The 23,580-nt window shown below is 48.9% G+C and overlaps 1 long non-coding RNA gene across 1 annotated transcript; it reads right to left on the bottom strand.

Annotated features, from left to right (window-relative positions):
- Positions 1 to 154: 154 nt before the first annotated feature.
- LOC116217223 (uncharacterized) lies at positions 155 to 19,874 on the bottom strand. Its single transcript, XR_004161449.2, has 4 exons — positions 19,728 to 19,874; positions 19,416 to 19,507; positions 3,974 to 4,031; positions 155 to 823 (listed from the first exon to the last, which is right to left on the bottom strand). It is a non-coding gene; the product is annotated as an uncharacterized LOC116217223 (long non-coding RNA).
- Positions 19,875 to 23,580: the final 3,706 nt, after the last annotated feature.

Genomic DNA, 23,580 nt, shown 5'->3' with positions numbered 1-23,580 from the left:
ATTCTGCTCCCTGTGCCCACCAGGGCCATGCAGTGCCACGCAGTGCTGTGGGCTGGTGGTGCACCAGCATGGCAGTGATGGCTATATATAAATCAGAGTCCAAATTTCCTGGCACATGCAAAAAAAAAAACAAAAAAAAAACCAACCCAAAGAATTGGATCCCAAGTGACAGTTTTAATGAAGTGGCAGCTCAGCACAACTCAGAATACTACAACAACCCCAGAAAGTAGTGTGTAGTTATGCATCTACAAAGCATTTAGGCTGATGACTCAAAATGTTCATTGATTTGAAATACACTGTCTGAATGCATTTTGCATAACTGTGTGTATAATATTTGTTAGTTTTATAAATACATGGAGAAAGCACGGATATACGCATCCACTTCTAGAAACAAATGGCTAAATGACAGAGCCATTCATTCACGTGGGCAAGGCGAAGCAAAGGCTTCACTGCTTTTATTTTGTTTTACTCTTATACAAGTAATGATTTAGGAAATGTTCATTATCATCAACACTCTCATCGTGGTCTCAAGTCTGTAGTCCCACAAAGGGAGCTAACTCTACCGGGTCGTTGAAGCTGAAGTTCCTTAAGTATTCCTCTCCATCAAGGACATTATGAGTAATAAGAGTAGCTGCAATTGTGGCTTTTTAGAAAGTGCTCTTAGCAGTGTGTTCTAGAAAGGCTATTTTAAAGGTCACATTGCTGAGCCCATGGCGCGCTGCCTTGGCGAGGTGGTATGAAGTGAGCGCGTTTCAGCTGGCATCTGGTTTAGACTGTATTTTCATCTGTAGAAATTGAAAAATTCTTGGAAGAACTCCACAGCCTACAAAAAAAAAAAAAAAGTTCTTCTTGAAAACAAGTTATGAGTTAATGATAATTCCACTCAGGGCAGGAAGGAAGGGCTTAGGCTGGACGGCCCCGGGTGGCTGGGGAGGACGCTAACCACGGCTCCGCTCCCATCCCAGCCCTGCGGAATGGGATGAGTGCCCCATGCCAGGAGATAGATGGATTAACCATACCCCACAGAAGCAAACTGCTTTTATAAGCAGTGTGTAATTCTGAATATGTGAAAACTTTCTGACTGGAGTTCAAATCCAGTTTTTCCTCTAATACATCCCTAGAAGGAACTTCAAATATTAAATCCTGAGAAATGTAGACGAAACCACGTAAAAGCTGCAGACATCCGAAATATGCACAATGGGATCCCTTATGCTGAAGACACAGTGAAACATTCATAGCCATTACAGTAAAATCCAAATTCTGTCTTGTTCCTGCGCTGAGCTACAACCAGATTACCATTCTGGTTAGAACATCCATCTGCCTAAAAATAAACATTTGTAATGACCTTAATGAGCTACGGAGCGATCTTGTGTTGAAGTCTCTTCATGGGAAAAAAACATGTCACTCTTTGGAAGGACCTGCTGCAAATCCCACGTGAGGAACAGCCTGTGGTCCTGGAAATAACCGACACGGAGATGTAAAGGTATGGAGGCAGAGGACAGAATCATAGGACGGCCTGGGTTGGAAGGCATCATCCAGATCCATCCCAGGTTGGAAGGGCCCTCGCAGCACCTCCAGCCCCACCCCCACCATGGGCTGGCTGCCCCCCAGCTCAGGCTGGCCAGGGCCCATCCATGGCCTCGGGCACCTCCAGGGATGGGGCAGCACCTCTGGGCAGCAGTGCCAGCACCTCACTGCCCTCCCTGCACACATGGAAGATAGCTCACATGAATTATCGCAGGTAGAGGCAACAAGAGCACTTTGTAGCTCCGAAACAGTCCTGCCAGGTGCCACAGATCTGTGCCTGCAAACCAGGCACCCGGAACAGCCCCCCAGGGAAAGGGTGGAGCAGTGACGTGTGTGTATCCCACTGCCCTCGGCCAGCAGCGCGGGGCATTGGGCAGCAATGGCACCTCAGCGGGGCTGGAGGAAGTCCCACACTCATAAATGTTTCATTGCACTTCTGAAAAACAGACAGCCACTTTTTAGCAGTCTATGAAACAATATTGTAAACAGTTCAACTATTCTCCCCTCTGGTGCTGGAAGCTGCGAGAACAATGCGCATTCAGGGACAGAGCTCTCAGCCTTGGCTGCTCGCTAATCGCCAGCACAGCCACGGCGCGACCCACTGCTCCGCTGCCACGGGGAAGGGACGTCGGGCTGCATGGACCGACGTGGCTGCAAGGTGAACAACGGGCAGAGGGGGTTCGGGGTGAGCAGTGAGCTGCAGCTGATGCCGGCAGCGGGGCTGATCCTCGGAGCTGGGAGCACGCGGCACCGGGCGTGCTGAAAAACAAAACTGCAATAAAACGGGCAGATGGTCCTGAAGGAAGGGGGGAGGGGGCACAGAAAGGAGGAAACGAGATATTAAAAAATGTAAATGAGAGGGAAATTATAAAAAGCATAAAGCTCCTGTCCCTCGGGGAACAGCTGTGTATGCTAATCCCTCCTGGGCTGCTCCTTTTGGATCTCCCTTCCTTCCTTCCTCCGTCCCTCTCTAATAGCTCCCTTGTTCCTGCTGGACAAAACTGGCCCTTTGTGGCTGCTCTCAGAACAACATTAAAAACAGGAATAGGGAAATTGTAAACAGGAGGCTTTTGGCCTACAGGCCAAGGCACACACCGGCCTCTGAGGTCTACTTCATGCTAAGCAAAGAAACAGATCTTTGTTGCTGAAGGGATTAGGGCTGCGGGATTTCTGAGGCACGGCGGAGGCATTCAGCTGGCCTGAAGTAGGGTCTTTGTAAAGAGATACCTCCATTATAGATCCGCGAGCGGAAATCGTTCGTGCTCTTTATACAATCTGGGTAATGCGATATTGTTGGGCGGCTGAAGGGCTCTGGTGAAGCAGGGCCCTATCTACTCAATGGCAAATTCTTCAGCAGCTAAATAGATGGTGGTATAATTACCTTTACGGGCGGGGGGAGAGGGCAGCAGTCCGTCTTTAACCCTTAGGTGCTTCATGAGAGCAGCCACAGCGAGCTAGGAGGAGTCTGCTGAGACAGCGCCGTCACTACGGGCTTCCAGATGAGTATCCACCACCCAAGGCAGTTCAATCTCAAACTCCTCGTGAAACAGTTATGCCCAGCATAGAACATTCATTGCCTGCATTCCTTCCCAGACCACCTCTGCTCTGTGCCCTACGTGTGGTGCCAACAACTGCTGCTTGGACAACCTGCAGGGCTCTCCACCAACCGCACTGCCAGGGGCTGAGCTGAGGTGAGCCCATCTGCTGGGCTGGGATCTGGGGAGGATTTTTTTGCTTTGTTGTAGAAATAAAATAGCTAACTCCTTTCTGGTGAACAATGGCTTGCAGTCAGGTTGGCAGTGAGGCGACTAACCGGCTGTACGCAGCTATACTAACGCCACTATATCCAAGTATTATGGATCTTTCCGTGGTTAACTTCAATTAAACTATCCAGCTGAGCCATGGGAACGGCACATACAGCATGCATGTATGTGCAGCACCAGCGGACTGGAAACCTCTCCTGGAAAGCAGTGGCATCGAGCAGCCAAACTGTCTCCATTGGTACAAACTTTGCATTTCTATGGCACAGTACATCCAGAGGTGGATTTTTACACTTCTTCTAATAACAGCTCATTTATTTTTCCTCCCAAAAAAACTAAGAACATCTGAAAGCAGGAAAGTAAGCTTGCTCCAGAAAAAGAGCAGAAGTCGTGACATTTAGCTAAGTTGCAACACTGAGATGGGAAAGCAGATCTGAAATCCTTCCCATTGGGGCAGGCTGACCTGCAGCCCTCAGGCCGGGCGCTATTCTCTGTCCTGGCACTGGGAGCAGCTCCATGTGGGGCAGCCCTGCACTGCGGGATGGCAGCAGAGGGATGTCCCCATTCTGGGCTGCTCCAGTCACGAGCTGGCTGTGTTTGAACGGAGTTCATGACAACCCGTGAACACGAAGCTTGAGGACCAGTAGCGCGCACACCACCAGTCACAGCCTTCCAGCAGCACTCACCAGCTTTATCCGGGGAGCTCGGAAATATGTTGCTCTGCATTTTGAAGAAATATCTGGCCTGATAGTAAAAAGAAAAAATTAGCATGCAGTTAATGTTTTATTTCAGGCACTGCCTACCTCTCAGCCTTCCACCTTTTTGGCTCTAATTTCAGACTCTCTTCCCAGGAAAATGTTTGTAAAAATAATTTGCTATAATTAGAAAAACACTTCATTGAGAATTCATTACTGGAAGCCCGTCCTGCAGCTCAACGCTGGGAAGGCCTGGGATATGTTATGGGTCAGCTGAGAACCACCGTGATGCTGAAGTTTGTTTCAGAAGAAATATTTTGGAGTTCTGGCTCTCCAATGCACGTATGACATTTGTTACATCAATGAAAGCATCCTCGATTGCAGGTTCTGTACCTGCTGAGGAGCCCAAATCCAAGCAAGGAGGGCAACCACAACAACCGGCCATGAGATTTCAGCAGTGCTGCTGTGGATGGTCGAAGCACCACATCCTTAACACAGCCTTACCTGGGGACACAGCGACTCCAGCTCACGCCGCTCCTTTATATTTATATTGGTACCATTGGCTCTGTTGTTAAAAAGGGAGATGGTAACAAAAGCAACTCTGCAGCAGAAGCCTCTGAGCCGGGAACTTGGAGCTTCCTAAACTCCCTTCAGCTCTGGGACCTCTCAAACACAGCAGAGCAGGCTGGGGGGCTGAGCGATGGCAACGCTCTGACCAATTACAGAGTAATTAAAAGACCAGTGCGGGCTCCACAGAGAAAGCGTTGCACATGGACTTTAATTATGATACCACAGTCTTGCCAGAAAAACACAAAAGAGGATCTCAGGCGGCTCAGAGGATACATATGGCTTGTGTAGGTGGAGAAAGCTAAGAGACTGTTACTTTGGGTAGGAAGTGGATTTTCTCTCTCCTATAATCTTGTTAAATTACCCTGTTTTTAAAGCAATGATTTATATCTCTCTCTTCAAATCCAGAGGGGAAAAAAAACAAACCCTCTCTAAACAGCAAGTATGTGACGAGCAATACATTTTCACTTTCATTTATCCTCATATTGCAAAGTTCACTCGGCAAATCCAAAGTGTTAAAGGAAAATGCTGGGGAGGACTGGTTAGAAAGAAAACCTCCACTGAAATGAGATGGAAAACAGATTTCCCGGTTTAGGTAAGTATCAGAAAATAATACATAATGTTAGACATCTGAAAAAGGAAGTAGGAAAATATTCAGGAATTTGCATAACCATTTGCAGTCTGAGCAGAGCAGACAAAAACAGCGTCGGGAGCAGTGAGTGCGTGGAGCAGGCGCGGTGCTGAGCAGGGCAGCACTGTGTCCCCATCCCTGCTCTGCCCCGAGCATCAGCCGAGCATCTCTGTCACTGCAGCTCCACTGACAAACAGCAACAAACTGCGTTTCTGTTCCACGTGCCCACATATATCTGAGCGAGATGTCCCAGATTCTCCTTGGTGCTGCAGAGGTTTGCCTTGCAGGGAGTTCCCCCTCCCTTCTACACCAGTTTTGCAGCTGGGTAGGTCTAGCAGCTTCCGTGGGGAACCATCTCTTAGCAACGCTCACAAACACAAAATAGAATGAAAAACCACATAAACCTGAAGGGGAGGCAGCCAGCAGCCCACCTGCAGCAGGTGGAGGGCAGGCACCAAAATTTAAACCGACAGCCATCAGTTTTTAGCTTAGAAGAACAAAAGAGCACCTTTATCCTCTTCATGGGGCTGTTGGCACTGCTCTGCAGTGCTGCGAGGGCACAGCACGCCTTCAGCTGCAGCACTGCCCCCAGGCAGGAGGACCCAGCCTCATGGGAAACACTTCTGCCATTGCTGCAGCAGCTGCCCCTTGCTCACAGGCAGGGCTCAAATCACCCCAAAGGCTCCAGCCCTCCGCCTGCATCCTTCCCCCTCGTTCTGGTGGGCACCAAAGAGCACTGCCCAACTGCAGAAGTCTCTCCACCCAGCATCCCAGCCACCTCCCCAAAGCACTGTTGTGCTGCTGCAGAGCACCACATCTTCGTTCTGCCCCTGCAGCGAGCAGTTCTGTCCTGTGATACAAATGCCCCTTGCAGTGTCACCAGCTGTGACAACAGACAGGAGCCACGTCTGATGGTCAAAAGGAAGTGCTGACATCAGCTCTGCTGACCGACTGCTGCTTCCTCCAGGGAAAAAGAACCCCAGCACCAGGAGTGTTCCCACAGCAGCCCACGTTGCTGTCTGTAGCACAGTGTGGGAGAGTACAGTAAAACCATTTCTATTTCCAGCCCCTGGGCGAGGTGAGTGGAAATCACAGGGCTCCTGGTTCACACAAAGCCAGCAGTGACCTCCCCAGCACCATCACATCCTGCAACATGCAGGATGGAGGGAGAGCAGATGCTGGGGAATCCCACTATGAGGTAACCTTACCAGCAATATTTAGGGAAAATTAGGAGGAAGACAAGGCACTGAATGCATTCCTTGAACCAGTCGTTCTCTGGAACACCACCCACACACTGAGATTTGAGACCCCCACAGCAGCACAGCACACGGTGAAGGCTGACCCCAGAGCTGCAGTGCTGCTGACTGTGGATGATTGCCCACAGCAGGGAGCACAGCAGGGTGCCCTGTAAGGTATTGAAGAAAGGCAGAATGAGGAGTTCTGCAGCAGTGTCTGACTTCCCCTGAGCAGCAGCCCCAGAGATTATCCATGTTAACAGAGCTGTTTGGGTGAGCTGCCCTGGCTGGGAGGAGGACTGACTGAGAACCAGTGCGCTCCACAAATTCTCTAGCAGCAATCAAAGGAGGAAACACCATTACATCTAAGTGTGAAATGCATTTCCTGGCTCAGACATGGCCAGCAACAGAACTATGGACTGCTCGTGTTCATGGAGGAGCTCCCCAGGCAGGAACCCATCAGCTCTGCTCAGATACCTGCTTGCTTTTCTCAGCAAATTAATTTGGTATCCCAGGATTTTTGCATCCATTTGAACACACAAATCTGAAAACTCCCAAAATGGCAACACAAATCAGCAAAGCCATTGCTCTATTTCTCCCAGAGCACATCCCTGCCCTGTTTGCTGCAGACCTGGGACCTGCACCCTGCAGCAGTGAGTTGCTTCCACGCCACCTCCATGCCCACCAACACGTGAGCTTTTTAAAACAGACAGAAAGAAGCAGGAAAGTGGTGAGAACAAGAGCCTAATGAATGTTAACAATCCTATAGCTCACTCATCTGGGTTTCCTCCCAGTCTGTGTAAGCACAGCAGAGTCTCTAGATGGCACATGAGGCATCCACACAGACAGTCTGCTTCACCTCTTCTCCAGCCTACAAACGGACCCACCACCTTTTCTCACGAGGAAAAGTCCCTTTCCCTTAACAGAGATGGAGCTTTCCCAGGCATGGGCTAATGGTCCTGCAGTAGGAGGCAGGAAAGGGAGAGAGCAAGATGCTTTTCTGGGAAGAAAAAGAAGCAAAGAACTGTCAATAGAGATGAGCCCGATTGCCTAGAAGGCTTCCAAGGATGGCAAATCAGCTCCTGGCCTGGGAGCTGTGGGCTGTCAGGGATGACACCTCCAACCTGTGGAGATGACAGCAGATCAGAGCTGTGATTTAGCTCAGACCCCGGCCCTCCCAGACAGTGCAGAGCCAACATCCTTCCCTTGGCCTGGAAGCAAGAGAATGGGAAGTGTGGATCTGGAATGAAGTTCATGTAGGAGCACACAGCTGCGGGTGCCTGGAAGCAGGATGGGAGCTCTGCAGGCACTGCTGCTGTTGACACCACTGCTGGGAGCAGCCCTGATTTCGGCACTGAAAGTGTTACATAGAACACACCATAAAGTTCTCTGAGGCTTTAATTTCTCTCCCCCCGATCTTCCTTTGATTTTTATTCCCTCCTTCCCTCTTGTCCTTTGAACTTTTAAAAAGGCACTTTGAAGACATGTCATAAAGCGGTTTCTTATTCTCCATCTCCTCTTTGATGCTCGCGCTCCTCGGTATGAACTGCAGCCCTGCAGGATGTGGGACCAGAGGAGCCGAAAGCCGACACTGAGGAGACGGGGCAGGAAAGTAAAAGCGTGGATGCAGTTTGTCAGTAACCCTCCCAAGCCAGACGTACAGCACAGCACGCAGCAGCCATGCCCCCATCCCTGCAGGGCCATGCAGGACACAGCAGCATTTGGGGCCAGAGCAGCTCCAACAGGAGGTGGTGGAGAAAAGACCCAATCTCACTGCTAGGTACAAGATAGACTGCTAGGAACTCCATGCACTGACTCTTCTGTTTCAGTTCTGCATCACCTGCATTTAAGCAAACCCTGGTGCTCTCTTCCATAGCTTCATTTTGAAATATGGGAGGAAGAGATGTCCCGAAAGCAAGGCTCAGTGGTTGGAATAAAACTTTTATCCAAGTCTTAACATGGCTTCCATCCTTAATGGATAGGACAAAGCAAGGAAAAATAAGCAGCCTCAAATCCAAAAACTAACTGAGGAAAAAACTAAAGATGAGCCAATGCAGGCAAAAAAAAAAGACATGATAGTTTATAGTCTTACGCACTCTAAATCCCGAATTCTAACCGCCTCTTCAGACACTGAGGTACAGCCCAGGTGGCTCTGTTTGGGATGGAGGCATCCCTGTGGGCTGTGCTGGGCAGGATGGGAACAAAGCCCAGTGACCCACATGTGCCAGGAAGGATGGTACAAACACGGTCTGTTTTACACATAGACATTATCTGTGCTTTGGGAATGGGACAGGAGGTTGTTGGGTCTGCCTGCCGGAGAAACGCCACAGAAAGGGTTACACACAGCCATACAGTTCTGCATCCACAGCTCCTCATACTGAATCACTGCTGCAGGATTATACACATTGGATATTTCCCGAACCAAGCAGACAGTTCATCTCCTCTTGACCAAGCTATGATGAGCTGTGCACTCTGTGTTCACCAAATTGAGCTCCTTGCTGGAAGTCCCACCAGCAGACAGACAGCAAAGATGCCAGCAGAAGGAAGAGGACGCAGAGCACCCCACTTTCCATACTGAAGCATCTCCCATACCAAACAGCACAGCATTAAAGCCCAGCTTAGGTGATGTTTTTTCCCTCCTGAGTTTTTCTCTGAATTAGAACCGGACATTTCTGCAGTGAAACTCTTTTTGCAGAGCTGGCCTCCATGGCACAAAGCCACTGATGGGAGCCTCTCAACTTTACTTAACCTCTGTGTAGAGAATCGCATTAACTCATAGCAAGGAGACCTCTCAGCACCGGAGGAACAGATGTTTGGATAGGAGCTACATCATGCTGAGTCCATGGTGTTCATTGGGAGGGAGGGTCTGGAGTTGGTTTGGGTTTGGTTATTTTTAATTGCTGACCAGTGATAGGAGTTACTCTGAAATAAACAGAGCTACCCTGAAAACTGCCTGATGGTCTTTGCAAATATTGTTTTCTGGGTATGTTTTTCCTTTTTACCTGCAAGACCGATTTAGTGTGGTTGCGTGTGTGTGTTTTTGCTTATTTTATTACAGTCAAACCTCTGTTCCCAGATCTGAATGCAGATGCATCTGGAACAGGAAACTAACATGCTTCCAAACCTCAAATTTTTCACTTTAAACCTGAGATAAAGAGGAAACTTTGTTTTAAAGACAGATGTATCATAACAAAGGACAAATGTATTTCCAGAGGGGCCAAACCACAGCACTCCTGAGAATCCAGTACCTCAGAGAACCAGCAAAACGTGAAGAGCTGCAAGGATTCCAGTGCACGTACTGAGCCACCCCTGCTTAACACCCGGACAGATGCTTCCCACGCACAGCACAAAACCGCAGCGTTAGCAGGAGGTAAAGGCCTCGGATAACATTTGTACAGGGCTCTGACACAGAAAGCCCCAAACTCCCCTCTATGGCTGCAAAGTCTGACAAAGACATAATGGAAATCAGCTTCCGCCCGACAAAAATGTCGCTCTGGCACACAGACAAGTCCGCAGAAACTTTCCGGCCTGCCCTCCAAGAGCAGCACTGCCATTTCCATTAAGCGCCTGAAAGCGCAGAAGGCATCCGGAACAGAAGCGCACTCCCAGCAAGAGCAGGCATGGCTCGGTGCTTGGAAGGCTCTGCAGAGCCATCCAACAGGAGCAGGGATCTGCCCCAGCGCATCGGCAGCCCCCTGGCTTCCTATGGAGAGGAGCCCACACGGGGCCATTTGAGAGCGTCTGCTTGGAGCTCTCTAGGGAGCATCCATCAGAGGAGACTCCACACAGAGGTGAGCTGGGAATCCCTGTAGCACCTGGAGCTGTGGCAATCTTGGGAAAGCTCAAATCCAGATCGGAGCTCTACATGACAGAGCAGACCCCAGGTGCCAGTGGCTCACCTCCCCGGGCAGGCAGGGGCAGCAGGAACCAGCACTGCACTCCATGCAGCACCCCAAGAGCACACCGAGCAGGAGCTCCCAATGCTGCCCAGCCCCACACAGCTCCCAGCTGCTACCAACAGCCATACTTCAGCCCCAGCCCTGAAGATGGAGCACGTACCCCCGTACACATATCACAACAAGCAGCTCTCCTCTCCGACCTGATCGTGTGGACATGAAAGTTACACTGCTGCTCATGCAGGGAAGTTACGAGAGAAGAGTAATTAATGTATATTTGGCTGTTTTAATGAAGTGTGCAGCTGGAAGCAGGCACGGAGCCAACGCCACGTGACCGCACAACACTCCTTGGACTCCTTTCAGGAATCTCCTCTAAAGGATCCAGTTGTCCTGCATGACATTTTCTCCTCCAAACTGAACTAATCAATGTCTGCTACCAGTTATCATGAAGGGAAGGGGAACAACGCATGCTAGGAAGATGTTGTACATCAACCACTCTGTTATAAATATGCTGGAGATAGAGCTATACACATTACTTTATTCCACCATTTATCTTTGTGCGAGCAGAAAGGCTGCGAGCGATGAGTGCCTGCTGCAGAAAGCACTCCTAAGTGAGGTTATTGCATTCTTGAGTTAAGCCCATTTTTCTGGTTTCCATGCAAACACCAATGAATTTTGAATGGGAGCATTCATCCAGGGCCTTCCCGTTCAAAGGTAGCATCTCTCTACATGGGGGTTTACAACCATGCATGGCAGATGAGCCCAACGGGTTTCCTCTGCCTCTCACACCGGGCATCCCAAAATCACTGGAAGCTCACAGCCCAGGTACACACATCGGTCACTGCAGCTGCTCTCACGGGCACAGGGCAGTTTCTGAATGCAGGACTATGAATGCCTGCACCTCTACACACACACACACACACACACATACATATATACAGGTGTGTGCCCACAACCAAAGACAACAGGAATGTAAATATGCTTTACGCCTAATTATGGAAAGTACTTTGGCAGGAGGCGACCAGAGGCACAAAGAGCTACTATTTGGTAGCCGTCTCTGTTCGGTACACAATCAACAATATTTAGACAGAACGGGCCAGTTCCTTCCTTGCAAGGTAGCTTCCTGCGCCTGGCAGCCCCCGAGCAGGCTATAAAATGACCTTATGTTTAAGGACAGCTTCAAATTAAATAAGCAAAGGGAAAACGCACCCACTTGCTCTGCTGGCAGCTCCGCTGTTGTTTCAAGGCATGTTGGGGAGAAAAGGGTGGAAAACAAGGAGGAGAGCAGCAGTGTGCAAAATAAAAGTTAGCATTAATCCCACAGGACTTTTGGTTTGGGTTCTGCCTTCCTCACACCCTCCCCTGGTCTGATGCCTTTGTTCCAGCCCATGTCACACATCACTTCTGAGCGTCTAGCTCTGCAGTCAAATAGAGCTTTTCACCGACACTCAGATACATGTGCAGCGATTCAAAAGCCTTATGTTTTATAGTGCTCCCACCTGAATAAATTCATTTTAAGTGCCACTTTTCCATTTGTGGATTATGAAATGTTGGGAGGTCTGGATGCCACAGCCAGGTACCAAAAGGTAACGCATTACATGCATGGGTCTGCCAAACACAGCAACCATCATAGATAGAATCACTAAGGCTGGAAAAGACCTCAAAGATCTCCAAGCTCAACCTCAGCCCATCCCACCATGCCCACTGATAGTGTTTCCCAGTGCTACATCTCCACTCTCTGGAATACCCACATCCCTGGGCAGCTGTGCCAGTGACTGCTCTTTGAAGAAGAAATCGTTCCTAATATCCAGCTTGACCCTTCTCTGGTGCAATGTGAGGCCACCACTTCTCATCCTATCACTAATAACAACTGCAAGGCTCTGTAGAGCTCCCAGCCCCACAGTCCCCCAGGCATGAGTGGAGAGCAGCCTTGGACCCACAGGCAGATGGGCAGCAGTGGGCTCAGCTCACGGGGCGTTGGGCGAGCAGCCTGGAAAGCTGAGAGGCCACGGTGCCAAGAAGCATGACATGGATTGGTGGAAAAAAATCACTAATATGACATTTTTCCTAATCCACCCACCTTCCTGCTCCCCTCCAGAGCAGAACAGCTGCATTACAACAGGGATTTGTCAAGCCAGGGCTGGAGCCACGCAGAGAGGGGAGAGCTCCTAACACCCATCAGCACACAGCCGGCTCCCATTGGGGCTGGTGCTCCACAGCACCACAGTGGGGACACAGCCAGCATGCTGTCAGGCCTCTGCCTCCTCTCTGCAGATGCCTTTTGGTGCTGATAAATTTGAACTGTGTTGCAAGCTAAAAAAGAAAAAAAAAAAAAAAGCAATAAATATGAATCTGGTAAGAGCAAGGACCATCGAAAATGTGGTTTGCTCCCCACAGCTTGTCTATTCCCCTCAGCTAAAATGGCAAGTACATCCATCTTTAGAAGTGATGGTCTTAACCACAGAGTGATTGCTACGGTGTCTCAGAACATGGAAGGCTGCAGGCCCAGAGCACAAAATGCTCCTCGTGCAGCTAACAGATCTGCAACTCTGCCTGCAGTGTGACCATGCATTGCCCTGTGCAACGTATCAGCAAGTTCAGCATCTTTGTAAAGGATTTGCCAGGCTTAAAATCCTAGTCACAAACAACCCCAAATCCAAAAGTAATGGAGTAAGCTTGCTTCTTCCCATTCAGCGTACCTCAGGTTAGCCGTCTTGCTCTGTAGCTCTTTAGCAAAACAGAGCAGGGCTCAGTTCATTCCACTCCTGCAAGGCACCTCTGAACACTTTTGGCTGGGGGGCAGCAGCACGGGGCTCCTTCCTGCACAGCCCAAAGCCTCACAGTAATGCAAGGACAGAAGCACTAGGTGGCAAAAAAAGCCAACAGGTCCTGTTAGTTACACTCAGAAAATGAGCATTAAGGCATCCCCAAATTGCCCACAGCACCATCTGTGACAGGTGCCAGCAGGACCCCACAGCACTTCGAGGTTCTGCTCCTGCTGAAAGAATGGAACCAAGAGCTCACAAGTATTGAAGGCAGAGGGGAGAAAGGGGTTAAACCCTCTAATTGTTACTGAAAGATATACATTCCTGTGCATCACTTCCTTCCTGGTAATTGCAGTATAATAAAGCATCAAAATAAACAGTAATCCCCAAAAATGGGTCTGTATTCCAGATGAGAAACATCTGCAGCAGCAGATCAGATCTTCTCTTTTCCTGGGCAATTACTTGGACAGCACTATGCTCTCATAGGTAAAATTACTCTCCTGACCTCTTCTATCACTTCATAAATCAGATCAGCATTTTTGGAAGGGAAGTAAGAATCAACAAAGCCCTCTGGATAAATGAGAGCAGAAGATCCCACAGTGCTGCTCAGGTGCTCAGTGCAGCCGCTCCCACTCCTGGCTGTGCTCACTCAAATGGACGGGGAACAAAATCCCTCAAACTCTTTAAATTTTAAAACAAGAGCATAATTTTTCCCTGTACCCAAAGGAATAGGAGAAGGGTAGGATTAGAACAGTGCATTAACTGTCTGACTCGTTACCAGAGAATAAACAAGGACCGTCTCATTAATTTTGGAACCACTACTGCCAATTATGAAGGCATTGTGTTTGCCATACACATTGATTAGAAAAGCTGTTTATTTGAACTAATAAGCAGAAAATGAGCTGAAATTGTCTTTTCTTTATTTTTTAATATGATAAATGGAATCAGCTATGAGTACATCTGTTCTGAGCCTCTTTCCCACAATATGTTCTGCCTGAAAAATGATCCCTGCTGTACCAACATCTCAAATGAATGACTGTCCCCAAAGCATCACCTACAAAGCATGCAGTGGTGTGTGGTTCGATCCTCATTCTGCATTTAGTCCATCAGCTGAACCAAACCGCGCTGCAGAGAGGAGAAAACAGGCTGCCATCTACCAGCCAGTGGTGGGACCTGAGCCTAGACTTGCAGACACCCCTTGGCACACTGGCATGGCTCAGACAGGTGGGCTCACCCTGTCCAGGCCCTCCAGACTGGGCTGGCAGTGGTCCAGGGACCCCCACCCCCGAGGGCTGTGTCACTGCAGCACCATGGCTCAGAACTCTCAGGTTCAGCGGTCCCAGGCAGCTGGTGTCAGAAACCATCCCATGCACCAGCAGGGAGGAACCAGAGGTCCACGCTCAGTGCTTTATCTTAACCTCAGAACTATTTTCCCTCTCCTTTTAAGCTTTTCAAAGAAATTTGTTGTTGAGCAGCTTTAACTCTCAGAGCTTCCACCCAGCAGGAGAGGCCCCGGGACATTCTGAGCAGCAGTACACATACAAACCACTTCTGGTTTAGAAAAGATGTCCAAAAGGTAAAAACAAAACAACCAACAAACAAATGAGAGGCCATGAATCCACCTGTGCCATGCAGCAGCCCCATCACTCCAGGCTCTTCTTCTGCCAAGGCAGCTGCAGCAGAGGGGGAGAAGTGCCAGCAGATAACCACCACCTTACTTCAGGCTCTGGGAAGTCATTTGCTTTTCTGAGGAGGGGTTCTTAGTTGTGTTTGGTGGGGTTTTTAGGGCAACCGTGGTAAAGTTTCTGCATAAAGGAAAAGCAAACAGCTGAAGGGTCCTCCCCGGGCTTTGATCCTCCCTGCAGAGAGCAAACCATGAAGTGTTTGTTAAAATCCTAATCCGATTTAAAGCTGCTTTTGACAGCTTTGGGGAAGGAAGTGGTGGCTGCCGGTGCCCCACCAGCCAGGGCTGCTACAGCCACGCTGCACTGCCTGCAAAAAGCAGCAGCCCCTACACAGCTCAGGATAAAATTGCCATCAGAGATAGCTCATCTGCAAATGGGGGTCTCTCTTTGTGCACCCTTCTTCTCCCTGCAGCACAGATCCCTTTCCCAGCAGAGGCAGTGCCCCAGGCTCTGGCCAATTACCAGCTCAGGTGTCAGAGCTCTGTGCAGCCCCCTGGTACCAAAGCCCCCACCTGCAGGTTTCATGGGAGCAAGGAGGCGGTATGTAAATCTATTTATTTCTACTTTATTTTAAACCTATCATTTCAAAGGGAATCAGCATCAAGCAATCTACATAGAACAGATACAGCTACGTACTGATATTCTGAGTGAATCACCCATTATTTGGGCACAACAAAAGGCTGATCCTCTGCCAGTCCCCCGCGTCCCTCCCTCACACAGCAGGAAGAGGTGGCACTGACATCACACTCTGGCTGCAGAGGTGTTCCACACCAGTTGATGAAGGAGCAGCCCCAGGCCCAACTGCCCCACTGTGCCTGACCTCATTGAGGTTGGAAAAGACCTCTCAGATCCCCAGCCCCACCCCACCATGCTCACTGATCACCTCCCCCCATTGCAGCATCTCCACGGTTCTGAACACCTCCCAGGATGGTGACTCCCCATCCCCTGGGCAGACCCGTGCCAGTGCTGACCACTCTTTGGAGAAGAAATGTTTCCTTATATCCAACCTGAAATCCCCTGATGCGACTTAGGGCCATTATCACTCATACTATAGCTGTTACCTGGGAGAAGAGGCTGACCCCCACCATGCTACAGCAATTTAAACGCACAACAAAAAAAGCACAAGTGTCAAAATAGGCTCCTACTGCCCTGGCAGCCCACGCTGCTCCCAGCCATCCAAGCATCCCACTGGAAGCCCTGGTAGGTAGCCAGGAGGATCACTCTCTCTCTCACAGCACATCCACAAATTATTCAGCACCACCCATTCTTCTTCATGTCAGTACCTCAACAACCACTGGCCCTGTTTTGCTGTCAATAAAGAGCATTAGTCTTTGCTGGGGGATGACACAGAAGCACAGCAGGCACAGGCCCACCTGCAGCCCCCAACTGCAACCCCCACAGAGGGGCAGCACCGACTGCACGGCATTCCAAGGGGAGAACACAGGAACTCGAGAGATTTAAGCTCTTGACATCTGGATTCTGTCACTGTAACAGGATAAAACAAAGCTGAGATCCAACCTTCTTTGGTCAAGTGTGGATCAGAAGATGAACTTGCACATTTCCACTTGGTGGGCCATTATTTTCAATACGTACAACCCCCCAAGAAATTCTCAGGAGCACAGACTGTGACGTGAAAAGCAGGGCCAAACAGAGCGGGATGGGGAACATGTTGGAAATAGGGAGTATTCTGGGAGAGCTTCCTTGGCTGGAGCCGATAAGCAGAGGTTTTGCTTTGGAACTGTTCATAAATCCCAGCTCCAGAAAAGCTTCAGAGAATCAATGTGGTCATTCACACAGCAGGAGCAGCCCGCGTGCCTTGGGATGCAGGTGTCAGTGCTGGGGAGATGGGAGAGCACAGCTCTTAGGGAAAAATGCTCCTCCATGTGCCAGTGTACATTCAGCCACTGCTGCTGCTCTCCCATTACTGGATCCCAGCATCAAATGTGGTCTGAGGAGAGTTTTCAGCCCAACAATCAATGACTTCATATTTTTCAGAAAATTCCAGGAGGTGGTAGGAAAGACAACATGAGGAACTCCCCGGCTATTCCAAGAGCAACTTTTGAAGAGCAAAACGACCTTTACTTCGGGAGAATGTGCTTATGTAGCAAGAATGTTACATTTTTTTAAGTGATCCCTTTTCAAACAATTAAAATTCACACCCACACCATATGCAAGTAGGCAAGTCAAAAGTCTCTGCTTTACATCATACGCAGCACTTTTAAATGACATCTCCTTTTTCCAGGGTGGAAAATCACAGTCAGCATTTGTATATAAATATTATTACACAGCTTGAATGTACAAGCCAGGAAACAGAGTGCTGCATGACAACGTGCTAAAAATTCCTCGCTGCATTTTTTTAACGTTAAGAAACCAGCAGTGTTTGTACAGTAATCCCACTGTCACGCACAGCGTTCTGCTCACAGCAACAGAACCAACACCCCATCCTAAAGGTGAATTATAAGGGCACGTAGGAAATCCTCTCTTCCTCCTGTGGCAGTGATGCACTGCTCCCCCAAAACCCCAGAGCACACCAACACGCGTGGTAAACTCCTGGCTATTAACTCTGACTGCCTCTAAACAGGACTGCTTGAGGCTGTGCTGACACACACTCTCTTTAAAATAATCCATCTTAATAACAAAAGTGAGCTTTATCAGACTTTCAACCACCACAACCTTCTTTCATAGCCTGTGAGTGATTGATGGGGCTGGTAGCCAGGACTTGGCTTTGAGTTGGGCTAAGATGAAGCACGGGATCAGTTGACCATGAAATAACTTGTTCCTGTCCACTATGTTTCTTCAGGGAGATTCTACCTTGCTATTCAAAGCGACAGAATTTTAACAGTCCTGGCCTTTGCATCTCCAGCCAACAAAGGGCATAATCCAAAACTGAAGTCTCCAGCCTTCAGTTTTTTGAATCCTAATCCTCCCATATCAAGTGGTGAACTCTCCACTACTCCAGTGAACACCAAAAAGTCAGAGATAACTCAATAGCCCTGGAAATAAACTTAGCTTCTATGCTGAAAAGCAGAGGTCTGAGTTTGAACTGAACTTCTGCAGCTCCTGTAACCCAGAGCCAACAAGCCCTTACTTTGTATATCAGCTTTTCTTCTCATTCCCCATTTCTCAAGCATTTTCTATCTGCCACATAGATCTGAAAAGCTCTTACACTGCCCTGTGCACAAAAGCTCATGTTGTGAGGTGTGCACCAGGACTTCGGCGTACTTTCCCTCAGAGGAACTTCGCCCTCACATCCCATCACTCTTGAAATTTGACCTATTTTTGCCCACATGCATCATTAAGTTTTTGTGTCCTCATTGGGTTTTCCTGTCAGAGCAATGACTGAATTTCTCCTTAATTTGTTCCCTTCACTCCCAGTGACACTTCAACCCAACAAAATCCCTGACAACAGATGTGTGTCTGTGTCAGCTCACTGTGGCACGGCAGCAGCCCAGCAAGGTTGGCACACCTCCACAGCCTCACAGTGCAAGCAGGAGCTGGGGATGTGGCTGGGGAGGAATCTTCATACCAACCACCCCTATCTTACTCACAGAACAGAAAGCTGATGAGGGACAGAAACAAAGGATGCCGCAGCTGAGATGAGTGCATCTCATGCACTGCCAGTGGGAGCCAAATGAGATGCAGCAGTGCAGAGCTGCAGCAGAGGACAGATCTGAGGTGCAGGGAAATGTTTGTACCTGCTAAGGATGGCTTGGCAGTGAGCTCAGGTTGGATATTAAGAAATAGTTCTTCCCCAAAAGAGTGGTCAGCACTGGCACAGCTGTCCAGGGGACGGGGAGTCACCAACCCGGAGGTACTGCAGAACATGGGGATGCAGTCAGTGAGCACAGTGAGGTAGGCTGGAGTTGGTCCTAGGGATCTGAGAGGTTTGTTTCCAAGCGGAATGATTCTGTGGTTCTATGAACAGAAACAAATTTCTCAGGGACAGCCACCACCGATAGGGCACCCAAGGCTGCCCTGGAACACAGCTGCACATAATGGCTGCAGAAAACAGCGGCATGCAGGGGTGGGGGGGATGCAGCACTCAGCAAAAACATGGCTTCAGAATCTGCCTGCTCACCTCATCACACCAACAGCCCCAAGCCTTCTCCTTTCTGCACATCCTCCTCCAAACCTTAATGTCAATATTGCATTCAAAGAGTCAGCAGTTTTCTTTGGCAGGGAGGTACAAAGCTGACCACTTCCTACCTCCAAATGGCCCCAGCTTGCACCACAGCTCCAGGCAGCGCGCTCCATTCGCATTTCTCAGAGCACAGAGGAGCCCATGAGTCCCATTCTTTCCCCTGTCCACCACGGATCGATGTGGTGCTGCCCGGCCTCTGCTCCTCAAGGTCAGGAAAACAGGGCATGCAGAAGCAAGCTAATATTAATTTCTAATGCTTATCTGCTTTTGTTTGTGAGTGAGAAGGACTGACTGCTGCACACAGGAAATGCATCGTCTGACACCTCACTGCCCAGACTGCCTGTCCTGAGGATCCGGCATCAATAGCATCACTGCCTCGCAGGGAAAAGAACTGAGAGGAAAGCCAGGAATGGGGAGAAAGAGAACATAAAGGCATCCAAAGAGCTCATAAGCAGCAAAGCATGAAGGAAAAGCTTTTTGAGATCTGTTAAAGGCAAATCATTAAACATTTACTTTTCTTCCTCTTGTTAAGGTTCCTCCCTACTGCACCATCCAGCAGGCAGAGCTGCAGCAGCTGGGGGCGTTCACAGCATTAGGGCTGCTGGCTGAAAAGGGGAAAAAAATAAATAAATGTAAATCCTGTGAAAGGTAACAGGTTAAGCCCACAAAGAAAAGTCATTTTTAAGCATTAAACAAATCTTTTGAAATCGTGTACTTTTCCAATCTGTAAGTTCTTAATGATTATAAGCCAGCTATTTTCAAAGCCGGGACAGGAAGAAATTAGTCAGGAAAATATTTAAGTATTAGAATATGGTAATTACATACAAGGATGTGACTCCATAGTGCCCAGCAGTACTCCACAGGTGGGCTCCATCCGCTCCCATTGCAGAGCCCAGCACAGTGATGGAGTGCTGCGGGGGGCACAGAGCTGCCTCATGGCACAGCTGCTCTGGGAGCTGCACACCTCAGCCCCTTCCTTCTACAACAAGGGCAGCTTTGTAATCTCACCTGGAGACAAATCAGGGCTGTAAATCATTAACAGCTGCTATGAGCTACCTGCACACATCGAGTCAGAAAGCTGAAAATGACGGCATGGGGGTGTAAAGGAGGGTCACATCAAACTACGTTCATGCCAGAGGGCAGAAGGAGCTGTGGTTAAGATATGCAGTTAATCATCACCGACCCCGTGGACACAGCAAAGAGCTGCAATACGGAATGCTTTTATTATACAATGCATTTTAAACCTTAACCTCAGAAATAACAGGAACTGCTTAGCAAAAGCACTGTTATTACCACAGCAGTTAAGTTGTAGCTTAAAGGCTGTAATGTTTATGCTTCTGAACAATCAGTGTCCCCATCATACATCAGGTAGGATGCATCGACCTTATTCCTCTCAAAATAAAGGTGAATTTGCTGCCTGCTTTACACCCATTCATTGTAATATACACGCAAAAACTAGGCGATACTGAAGTGCTTGCTTTGCTGCTCATTAACTGCATCATTTCTAAATGGAGCCTTGCAGGGAAAGTCACGCAGGGTTTGAGGAAGGAGGGACAGCTTTCTGCTCCAAGTGGGTCCAAGCACGGCATGGGATACAGGCAGGAGGCAGCAAGCTGTCAGGCACCCCACTAACAAGGGACTGCTGCTGGAGAGCTGAGAACAATCCCAGTAGTGGATTTTTCAGGATCACGCGCCCTGCTATAGCACTATGACCACCACAAGGCTCTGTAGCACTGCTCTATAGTCACGGTGGCTTTTAATGCCAGTATTTTTCCACAACGCTGCTTTGTTTGTCAGGTAACACAATTTTCTCTGTCTGAAAATTCATTTTCTTAGTCATGAGTAAACAGACAGGTTTTGGGGGAAGAGATGCCAGCAGGTATCAGGCGGAGAGCCGCTGTTCCCTTGCACTTACACACTCAATAGCCCAGCTATCCCAGGCCACCGCCCCGCTCAGCTCAGCCCTCAGCACGCTGCCATAGCTCCTGGGCACATAGGAACAATGGGAACAGAAATGCTTCCACTGCCCTGAACATAGGTTTGCATTTGTTCGTTTTGTTGCTAAAAATGCTCCAGTCACATGGGAATGCCTGGGAATGCAGCCCAGGAATTTTGTTTGTAAGCAGAACTGCATTTCTGGAGATTATTGACCTGAACTGTAAATAAATATTCTGAAAAATATTAGAGAGGTTCACAATTTACGGTCCTTGAGATGGTCTATTCAATCCCAAACAGTTGGCGGGGTTCCCCACGGTCCCTCATCCATCTCCCTGCAGGTAAATAGCCCCATTCCCCTGCACTGCTACTGAGTAGATCCAGCATCGTGTCCAGAGCCTAGGATGGGAAAATCCGCATCTAAGATTTCCAGAGTTCTTCCTGATAATGCACTTTGTTGCTCTGCCAGTTGGGCAGCAGCAAAAATCACAGCAGCTTCAGCAGAGGATCCTGTCTGTTCATTACTGCCAGCCCCTACCTTTCTCTCCACCTCTATCCATGCAAACTACAGCTATGCACAGTCACGAATCTAAAAACCTTTATTCCTGTAAGGCACCAACTTCTGCATTTGCAATTTTTCATCTCAGTGAATTGCAAATGCCTCTGCTCCACTGAGGTCAGATCTTGAGACTGAGAGAAAGCACCACCCAGGCCGCCATCCTCCAAGAAAGGAAACAAATCAGAGAACATTTTCAAACTGGCAACGTTTTGAAAAGCAAATGCAAAGACTGCATGCTCAGCTGGAATGAAGGATGCCAGGCAAGTCAGGTATAAGTGCAAAAACTAAAGAACTGTAATACCTGATCTTGCAGAAAACATGCATACGTCAGGCTTGCAACCCAATAATCCCAGAGCTGTGACTGGGAAGTGTATTGCGGCACTTGCAGCTAACTGCACACATCTGGAGGTGTGGGAGTCCTATCACTTGAATACTGAGCAGTTACACGTTTTGGGGCTTACAGGTCACACAGCTCTTCTGTTCAGCTCCATGCAGACCCCGTAGCTCTCATTTTATATTTTATGAATTTTTATCCTATTTTGCTGAGCTCACGGTCTAGTTAATGGCATAGGTTTGGTTACTGCGGTTGTTCATAAACACTAAATTATTCATGTGGAACCAGGTCAATAGATATTAAAAGCTGAAGCAAATTAGAAAACAGAAGTCAACGGTGAACTACTGCAGAAAGCAAAGTGCTGGTGTAATGATTCCATCCCAAAGACAGCCCTCATAGGCTGCCATGAGTCAGCTGCCGGCACTGGGAGCCACCTGAAAGCACCAGCAAGGGGACGTGCCTCAGAAAACATTTCCCTCTGGGGACATCCCAGTGTGCCTCAGGAGCCCCCCAGCCTGCCCCGAGGCGTTGTGTCCCTTCGTCTCAGGTGGTGCCTTCCTCTTCTGAGCACAGCCTCCCGGCTCACCCTGCGGGTGAACAGAACTTTGGGTTCTTGTTTGCTTGCTTGAAAACTGCTCCTGAGGAAGTGGCACAGAAGTGCACACAACAGGTTCTGGTTGCGGTGCGGGTTCAGGACTGAAGAGCATCCCCAGAGCGGGCTGTGACATCTTTGTTGGTCGTGAGCCCACGCCTTGCAGCAGCAGTTACTTTCAATCCTTGTGCTAGAGCTCAAAAATAAAACCCAATGTCTCCACAGCCAGGTAAAGCCACGGAGCAAAACTACCGGTGAAGGAAGGAAGCGGAGAGCAGTCAGTGTTAATTATGCAAAATAAGATGTGACTTCAAGGATGTGAGTAATGTCTGGGTACAGACAACAGGTGCCTGATAGGGCAGCAGGAAGCACGGAGCTTTCATCCGCACCGCAGCAGCAAACAGCTGAGATAGCAGCTCGTGTCACTGAGATAATGACATTTAGTCACCTCCAGGGGGGACTGCAAAGTCTGTGGAGGAGTTTGGAGCAGAGGGAACACTGCTGCCTCATATCAGCAAGCCAGGCTTTGGACAGCAGCCATACACAGCACTGTTTCAAAGCAAGATAGAGCCCAGCACCTCTCCTTCCTATTGTATTACTGTGGGAACGGGTCTGGCACTGCCCCTCACCCACAGCAATACAAGGTCTGCCCCAACCATCCCCTGCTGGGTTGCACAGAGGAGCTCACGGAAGCAATAACTCCCAGGGGAGCAGCCCCACAGCAGCAGTGCTCAGCCCTCACACCCCTCCATCTCAGCACACACTCTTCTGTCATCTGCTTTGTGGCACTTAAGTTCAGCATGTCAGCACACCGCAGTTCAGGCTGTGGCAAGCAGGGTCACACACCAGTTGTCAACACAGCAGTCACCATTTTGCCAGTATAGTTACCATTCCCATTTATCTGCAGATATCACAGACCAGGCCCGTAATGTCAGCAATGTGGTAGAGGAGTGCTCTCCTAGTAACCATCACAGATATCAGTAAACATATCCCAACATTTCCTACTCTTCCTATGGCTAGAATCCTCACAGGGTCAAACCCATCAGAAACACATGGTGCTACCCAGGGTGGATTTTGCAGTTCAGGTCTCATGGGGAAATGATTATTGCTACTGAGAGATCTTCCCTCACCATCACTGTACTAATCACTCAACACAGAAATCAGCATTCATACAAAAAAGCTTTTAGTTCAGTGATGTTTGGCTCTCACGTTGCTGCAGTGTTACTGCATGTTAACAGAACTCAAAGCAATGTTTGAT

This window comes from Meleagris gallopavo, chromosome 15, assembly GCF_905368555.1.
Source record: "Meleagris gallopavo chromosome 15, MGAL_WU_HG_1.1, whole genome shotgun sequence".
Lineage (NCBI taxonomy): Eukaryota > Metazoa > Chordata > Aves > Galliformes > Phasianidae > Meleagris > Meleagris gallopavo.
Note: the sequence above shows the minus strand (reverse complement) of the source record. Positions and strands in the feature narration are given on the sequence as shown.